Source organism: Microtus oregoni, unplaced genomic scaffold, assembly GCF_018167655.1.
Source record: "Microtus oregoni isolate MIOR12 unplaced genomic scaffold, Mior012 000001F_ref0000356, whole genome shotgun sequence".
Classification (NCBI taxonomy): domain Eukaryota; kingdom Metazoa; phylum Chordata; class Mammalia; order Rodentia; family Cricetidae; genus Microtus; species Microtus oregoni.
This window is the reverse complement of record NW_024543060.1, coordinates 8,078,672-8,087,381: the sequence shown is the minus strand read 5'-3', so window position 1 is coordinate 8,087,381 and position 8,710 is coordinate 8,078,672.

Genomic DNA, 8,710 nt, shown 5'->3' with positions numbered 1-8,710 from the left:
ATTTTTTTTATATTTTTGCCTAGTTTGATACTTAAATAAATAAGTTATGCAGGAATATTCTACAGGAGACTCTGTGATCCAAAAGATCAAGTGACATGTCTAAGGTCATCAAAAACCTAGTGCAAACACAGTACACAAGTTCATTCCCTCAACACTGAACCTAAGATGGCCACTGTCTAATTTCTGTCTGATAGAGTTCTCCCTAGAGATGGATGGACTGCCCAAACTACAGTATTTGGAAAGTAATTAACAATTGATGCTGACAATATGTGGTGAATTCTAAGAGTACCAGATGGGACTACGAAGTGCCCAGGGGGTTGAAGCAGAAATGTCCACAGATAGTCTTAAAACATTCATACACAGACACTCACAAGGTCTCACACTCATGAACACACACACATATAAACACACATACACACACCTCATACATACATACATACATTATAAACTTACGTATGCCCACTCCCACTGGATACCCATGCCTTCTACAGGTTGCCACAAAGATGCTACACATAAGCTATAGAGTGCAGGTCTTCATTTGGTAATAGTTTATATTTATAGCTATGATTATGTGGATAGTAAAGTGTTTATTTTTCTAGAATAGCCCTTTATTTAGATTTTCTTAGGGATGGGTTCATAAGAAAGAATCTGATCCCTTACTCTATGAACTGACATAGAAAGGTGAGCTGAGACCAGAAGACCCAAAAAGACAGTTCTTTTTTTTTTGTATGTTTGTTTTGTTCTAAGTCCAAAGTGTGAAAGGGAAGGATCAAGTACTATATGTGGATATTAAAAGAGTTAAAAGGGGTGAATTAGAGAAACTGAGCATCTGTAGAAAGGTTTGAAGAACAAATCAATTCCTGTGGAGAGACTAAAAGGGACCAGAATTCCTCCCCCAAATATCAGGCCTTTGTGTTTCTCCTGGTCAAGCCAGCCAGTCATCTAGGTGCAGGAAAATCCACTGAATCATGTAAGGGGGATTTCTACCTCATAGAACTTCCTGACTCACTTATCAGGCAAGCACTGTCAAAATGATACTGTTGTCTCCTCTGGGAATTAAAATTAGTCTACCCAGGGACTAATCGGGTCTGTTTACCTTCTTCTCCTGGTTTTCATTCAAAAGGAAAGCAACTCATTACTTTGTACATGTTTCTCCAACCTCAGTTTGAAGCCAAACAATTCAGGATAAGGTTGAGATATGAGGACCATAGGTTCAAAGCACCCTGGGTTGCATAAAACTTTCCAGATACTCTAAACAACTGTTTCAAAAAGCAAGCAGAATTTGGGGGTAAGGAGTGGGGTGGATGGAGAGACAGCTGTGATTAAGAACATTTGCAGTTTTCCTAGAATACCCAGATTAGATTCCTAGCACCCACATAGTGGTTTCCAACTCTGAGGATGGACACTTAAAAGAAATCCCACACTAGCTTAGAACTGAGTATAATAGAGGGCTATTTATTTAGGTGTAGACTCACAGATTACAGTCCTCTGCACAAATGGGGAACTGGAACTGAATCTGACAGCAGAAGAGAAGCCGGAGGTGCTCTTTACATGGGCATGTATGGTATAAGAAGCAACACCCAAGTGGGCAGGTAACTTAAAGGCTACTGGTGGTAGGAATTCCTACAGCACACCTGGCCACTAATGCCAGCTCCAGGAGGTCTGATGCCTTCTTATGGCCTTTGTGGGCAATAGGAAACCAGATACACATGTGGAAACCAGATATACATCCATGCAGGCACAATACTCAGAAAGTAAAACTAAAGTCTTTTTGAGTGAGAAGGAGAGGGCAAGAGAAACAGGAAGAGAGGAGGGAGTGACTTTTTTTCTTTGTCTCACTTTTCTTCTGTAGACAGTGCCTTTGATTATGACTTTCCTTCCCACCAACCTGTGAACTTATTGCCGATTGGCCATTTGTTGGCTGGTGACCTAGACACAAGTCCTCTGTCTCCAGTGCAGACCCCTAGTATCTCAGACAAATCAGCTACTTGTGCATGAGTGATTTCTCCCAGGCAGAGTCTAACCTTTCCATTTTCTTAAGGCCATCTTTCCGAGGTTCACAGATTTTGACATTACGGAAATCTGGTTTGTTTTTTCCTCTTTTTATGTGTGTTTGTCCTGAACCAGATCTGCTTTGCTTCCTTCACTGGGAAGACTTTCTGTTGCTCTTTGAGAAATCGCATTCTTTGCATTTTATACTGATGTCTGTAACACATTTCAAATAAACGTCCATGTGCGGTGTCCGTGAAAGCCCAGTGTTTGTTTTTTTCCCCCCCACACACAGCCAGCTTTCTAACAGTGTTGTTGAAAGAATAAGTAGTCTGTTTCCCTTGAATCCTCTTGGTGTATGATCAAAACATGTGTACACATCCATTTCTGGTCCCGCTTGACTCTTCTGCTCATTCACATGTCTATCTCGTGACCTTATTAGTACCTCCAGTCCTTCTGGAGATTGGTCATATTACTTGGACACCAAGACTTTTTAAAGCATCTCTTGGCAGGGTAGCCATGCCAAACCTGTCCAGCCTGATCCAGGCAAAGGAGCCTTGTTCGTATCCTGATGCTCTGCCTTCCCCAAGTCCTGCTATGCAGTGACCATCTGAGCCCACATGACACCTTCCTTCCAGGTACAGACTGTCATGAACATCATCCCCTCTGCTTCACTGTCCAAATGTTTCCTGATCTTTAATTTCATCTCACTATTTCAATGCAAAGTATGGATTTTTCTGCTTTTTATTATTGCTGGGTTTTTTTGTTATTGTTTTGCTTGCTTTGTTTTTTCAAGACAGGATTTCTCTGTAGACCAGGCTGGCCTCGAACTCATAGAGATCCACCTGCCTCTGCCTCCAGAGTGCTAGGTATTAAAGGCGTGTGCCACCACTGCCCGGTTTCCTTCCACTTTTTAATCTAGAGACAGGTGTGTGTTTTGTGGGGATGCCTCACATCTATTGCTAGTGGACAGAGGAAATAATTTTTTTATCCTTAAACTACTGTTTATCATTAATTTAGGGTTAAATATTTCAGCTTTTCATTGGATAAACTGAGGTATAGGATAAATAACAAATACATGTGGGATATACCAAAGCACTTTCCTGGCCCAGCTACTTGTACAAAATGGATGTAGAGCTACTGTCCCATGAAAGAACATTCACCAGTTTTCCCCGTACTAAATATCAAACCCAGGTCCCTGTGCTTACTGGACAGGCATCCTATACATTGCAATGTACATGTGTTAGTGGTGCGGGTAGGTGTGCTTTAAAGCTGTAGTTGGCATTGCCTTTCTTTTTCATGAAGAAGCATGTGTCATGCTTCTCTTTTGTTAGGCAATTGTGACACCTGCTGTCAAAGTAAAGAACTGAACTCCACTCCAAAGCAGGCTGTTGCTGAAAAGGCAGACGTGCTGTCAAAATGCGGACTTCTAGGGAAAGGTGAGCAGGGAACAGTCAGCTTTTCATCCTTAGTAGAGTTTTGTGCTGAAATATTGCAGGCAGCTCCAGAGATGTCTCTTTCCTGTCTCTTGATATCATTCTCAGGATGAGATGGTGAACAATTTAATGACCACTAGGTAGACAAAGAGTTGAAGATCTTCACACATTTTGGGGCATCGTAGAAAGCACTGTCTCTTACTTCCTAGCTCCCTCACTGTGATTTGTGACATGGATGGATAGATAGATAGATAGATAGATAGATAGATAGATAGATAGATGATAGATAGAGATGGATAGATGATAAGATGAATGAATGGATAGACAGACATATATATGATAGATAAACAGATGATAGACAGACAGATGATGATAGATAGATAGATAGATAGATAGATAGATAGATAGATAGACGGATGGATAGATAGATAGATAGATAGATAGATAGATAGATAGATAGATAGATGATAGATAGAGATGGATAGATGATAAGATGAATGAATGGATAGAAAGACATATCATATATATGATAGATAAACAGATGATAGACAGATGATGATGATAGATAGATAGATAGATAGATAGATAGATAGATATGATTCACAGATAGATAAATGATAGATAGTTATAAATAGGTGATAAATATAGATAGCAGATAAATGAGATTGTAGACAAAATAGATAAAAAGATGATAGAAAAAGTTGGTAGATATCTATATGACAGAGATGTTTGATAGATGATAGATGGTAGATAGATAGATGACAGAAAGATGATAGAGATACACAGATAAATGGAAAATTAGAACTTCCTTTTGTAATCATCTACAGAAATTTTCCTACTCTCCTAATCAGCACATGGACCACTGTAAACATCTGTTCCCTTCCATCTTTTCCCAGTCGTCCTCAGCTTCAACCATGTCCCAGAAAAGCACTGACCTTATTTCTATCACTGTAAATTAAGTCTATCTTTTCAAGTTCAAGCAAAGAAAATCATACAGAATACATGCACTATGTCAAACGTGGTTTTCAGCATAGTTGAGGCTATATCTGTTAATAGATCCGATTATTGCTACATAATTCATTACTACAAAACTTAACGTAGTGTATTGGTCAGTTTTCTGGTACTACAACAAATCTCTGAGGTGATTATACCGTTTTAAGGAGGGGAGTGTCCAATTTTGAATGTATTTTGGAGATTTCAATCCCTAATTGTCTGGCCTTCCTAATTTTAGATCCGAAAATATATAAAAGTATTATCTGAAAACATAAAGTGTATGGCATATGTGGGAAAATCACTAACTTACTGTGAAAAATGAAGGGAACAGCGTGCTGCAGACCCCTCTGCTCTGCCTACTTGCAACTTAAGATATTTTTCTTTATTTAGTTATTCAGGTAAAGAGTCACTTTGCTGATTTTTGGAACTTCTTTGCAGCTCTGTCTCTACATGTTAGAACTCTCTTAGATTTTGATGCTTTACATTTTCTTGTCATTTCTCTCAGCTTATTCTCTGATTTTCTGTTTAATAATTGGTTCCAAATAGATTTTCATTTCTATGTAAATTTGGATTTACATATCACAATGAGAAAAGGTATTTGATATATTTTCAGCATTTTCAGATTTACTAAGATTGGATGGACACATGGTCCATCCAGGAAATGCATATTCTATTGCAATTAGATTGAGCTTTCTGGTGGAACTCCAATGCACAGTCTTTCTTCATTATAGTTAAACTACCCTTCCTCTTGATTTCCAGGGACAGTGGATCTGTGCATTGAGCACATCGAGTTGGATCTTGCTTTTAATTCATTTGTTCTCTCAACCATCAGTGTTTTCTGGTTGAAGAATATATTCACTCACATGTAATTACTAATAGAAATGTACTTATGGCCACTTTTTGCTAGATTTTATCCTTAATTTCTGTTCTTATTTTCCCTTGTGCTAATTTAATAGCGAATTATTTGAATTAATTTTAGTCATGCATATGTATATTTGTGCCTGCTTCTCTATATGTGCACTGTGAGCATGTAGTAGCCACAGATATTAGAGGAGGGTGTCAGAAATGTAATTGCAGATGGTTCTGAGTTATCATGTGGGTGCTGAGAACTGAACCTGGGTTCTATTTTCATTATTTTTTGTGATTACTATGGAATATATATATATATATATATATATATGAAGGAAACAGAGTATATATTTCCATAGTAAATATATTGCCATATATATCATAGTAATCAACATAGTAATTTACCATAGTAAATATATATATAGTTCTAATTTAAGCTAATGTGAACTTCACTGATGTGGGGTTCCCCTCTGTATGCTGTGAATATGTTTTATTATCATTGGTTAATAAAGAAGCTGCTTTGGTCTATGGCAAGGCAGAAAAGAGATAGGCAGGAAAACTAAACTGAATGCAGGAAGAAAGAAGGTAGAGTCAGGCAGATGGCATGTAGCTGCCAAAGGAAAAAGTCTTCAGAAGTTTACTGTTAGATGACAGCCTCGTGGTGATACATAGATTAACAGAAATGGGTTAATTTAAGATGTAAGAGCTAACCAAGAATATGCCTAAGCTATTGGCCAAACAGTGCTGTAATTAATATAGTTTCTGTGTGATTGTTTGGGTCAGGGTAGCCAGGAATGAAAGAGTAGTTTCTATTTACAAAATGGGGCCAAACATTCAGCAATGCACATCCACATAAAGCCGAAGAAAGCTTAGAAAAAAATGGCTTCTGAACCCACAAAAATGGGAGTCAATTGGAGCTTCTTGGTAACTGTGTATTTTCAGATAGACTTGGTTTGCTGGTGGTAAGCAGAGGCAGAACTCTTTAAGAGACAGCTTCCTGGTTTGTGCTGCCAGCACGAATGGCTCTGGCCCTTTCAGGAGGTCCTACACTTAAATAGGGTTTGTGAGGAGTGTACTATTAGTTGCTTAATGTGACATAGACCCACTGCATGCCTGGAGCTGGGGTGGTAAGCATGGCTTGCAGAGATGAACATACCTCTGCCATGTTGGATGGAGCAGAGCCAACAGGAAAAGCCTCAGCGTTAGGTCTAGCCATGCCTCCTTAACATTTTAAAAAATGCTCTTGGTCTGAAAAGGATTATAGCTACACAATGGGAAAAATTCAGACATAAAGGACTTCTAAATGAGTCACAGTATGTTTAAAAAATAAATGTACATAGGCTAAGAAAAATGGGTATAGGCAGTTATAGAAAGAAAAAGTTTTAAATAAAACAAAGTCTTTAAAAAGACAATAAAAGTATTATAAAAGAGTACAGACAGTCATATATTAAAGGAGTAAAGTTAATAAAATAAATATTAAAAAGTGATAGAGCAAAAAGCCATGGAAATATGGAAAATACACAAAGAATCTGGACTGTCTTCTTTGAATTTTTGATTGTAGAGAGATATTTAATTCCAGGGCCTGTGAAGCTAAACCAACAAAAAAAATTTTAAATTATCTTGACTGCAAAATTTGAGTTTTTCAAAAGAGATTCTGCTTTTGTTTTCACAGGGGTTGGGAACCTGTGGGTTCCTTCCAGATTAATGTAGTTTGATGGAAGAAGACCCCCTGAAAGGTCTCCAAGAACCTTTAAAATACTTTGCCCAACAAACAACCAGAAGCAGTTTGGAGAAAATGATGACCAAATTCCCAAAACGATTGTTTATACATCTTTGCTTTCATTTAAAGTGGAATATGATATTGAGATAAATATTTTGCATTGGTATGGATCTTGGTTTATTGATACAAATTTAAGGTCGATTTTCTTATGCTCTGTATATGTATTTCTGCTCTTGCTTAAGGTATTGTGTTTGTGCAGCTCATTTAAAATATAATGTATAGTTAAGAAATACAGATTAATAGGTAGTCACCTATAATAATCAAACTTTCAATTACATTAGTGTAGGAGGAGGCCACTTGTTCGAACCGGCCGCCCAGAACCGAAATAATCACACAGAAATCATATTATTTAAATCACTGCTTGGCCCATTACCTATAACTTCTTATTGGTTAACTCTTACATCTTAATTTAAGCCATTTCTATTAATCTGTGCATTGCCACGAGGTGATGGCCTACCAGCAAAGTTTCAGCATGTCTGTTTCCAGCTTCATGCAACTTCATGGCATTTCTCTCCACCCTTATTTCTCCCAGCATTCAGTCCAGTCCTCCCTGCCTACCTAAGTTCTGCCCTATCAACAGGCCAAGGCAGTTTCTTTATTCATTAATGGTAATCATAGCACACAAAGGGGAGGGGACGTCCCTTTAATTAAGTATTAATTAATTAATTAATAATTTAATTAAATATTAATCATAGCACACAAAAGGGAGGGGACGTCACATTAATTAAGTATTCTAGATATACAGGGATATATTTCAGTTAGAGAGATTATCTTCAACAGCTAATCAAGCAGTCCAGACAAGAGCAGTTTCTTGACCAAATGCCTAAGCCTTGTCACACTGAAGGCAAATTCCATAATGAGTTTTTTCAATGTCTATCAACCCCTCTGAAGTAATTGGTGCTGCCAGAAGTAGACATGTCTCATTGTTGAGAAAAGTCTAAGTTCTTAAAACCCCTTAAATGGTAAAAACAAAAAAATGTCATTTATATAGCTATCTATGTGTTCATTCTTGCTAAGAACTTCATTTTTGTGTCTGGTTAATTTCTAGTGTTTTCATTTCATATTATAAGGGCTTATAAGGGAGGGGACTAATATCATTAGCATTTGTTTATACATGAATTTCTCTCTCACTTCTGTAAAACAGTTCTTCCCAAAAATAGAATCCTCACGTGTCAATTTTATTCCTTTAGTGCTTAAATACCTTTGTCTTTCTCTTTTGACCTACAAAGTTCTGCTATGAAATATGTTTATCTCACAGAGGAACCAGACTGTACCACAAGTTGTTTTTATCTTACTGCTTTCCTCATTCCATGTTTGTCTCTTGATAGTTCCATCCATTGTGCTGTGTCTCCATGTGGTTTGGGGCGGGTATGCTATCATGAGTATGTGAAGTTTTACAGCTGTTTAACCATGTCTTTTCTCAGATTTGAGGAGCTGCTAGTTAGTGTATCTACAAAGAAGTGCTTGCAAGCTTCTCAGCTTTCTTCTGAAATATCCATCTCACATAAATGGGTATGTTTGATGCTGTCGCATGACTGTTTATAGTCTCCCTTTCTTTTTTAAATCTCATTGGTTAGACTTCTAAAGTTTGGACAAAGGAACACCTAAGTTTAACTTGTGCTCTCTCGATACACATTGCTTCAAAACTATAAATAGCTCAAGA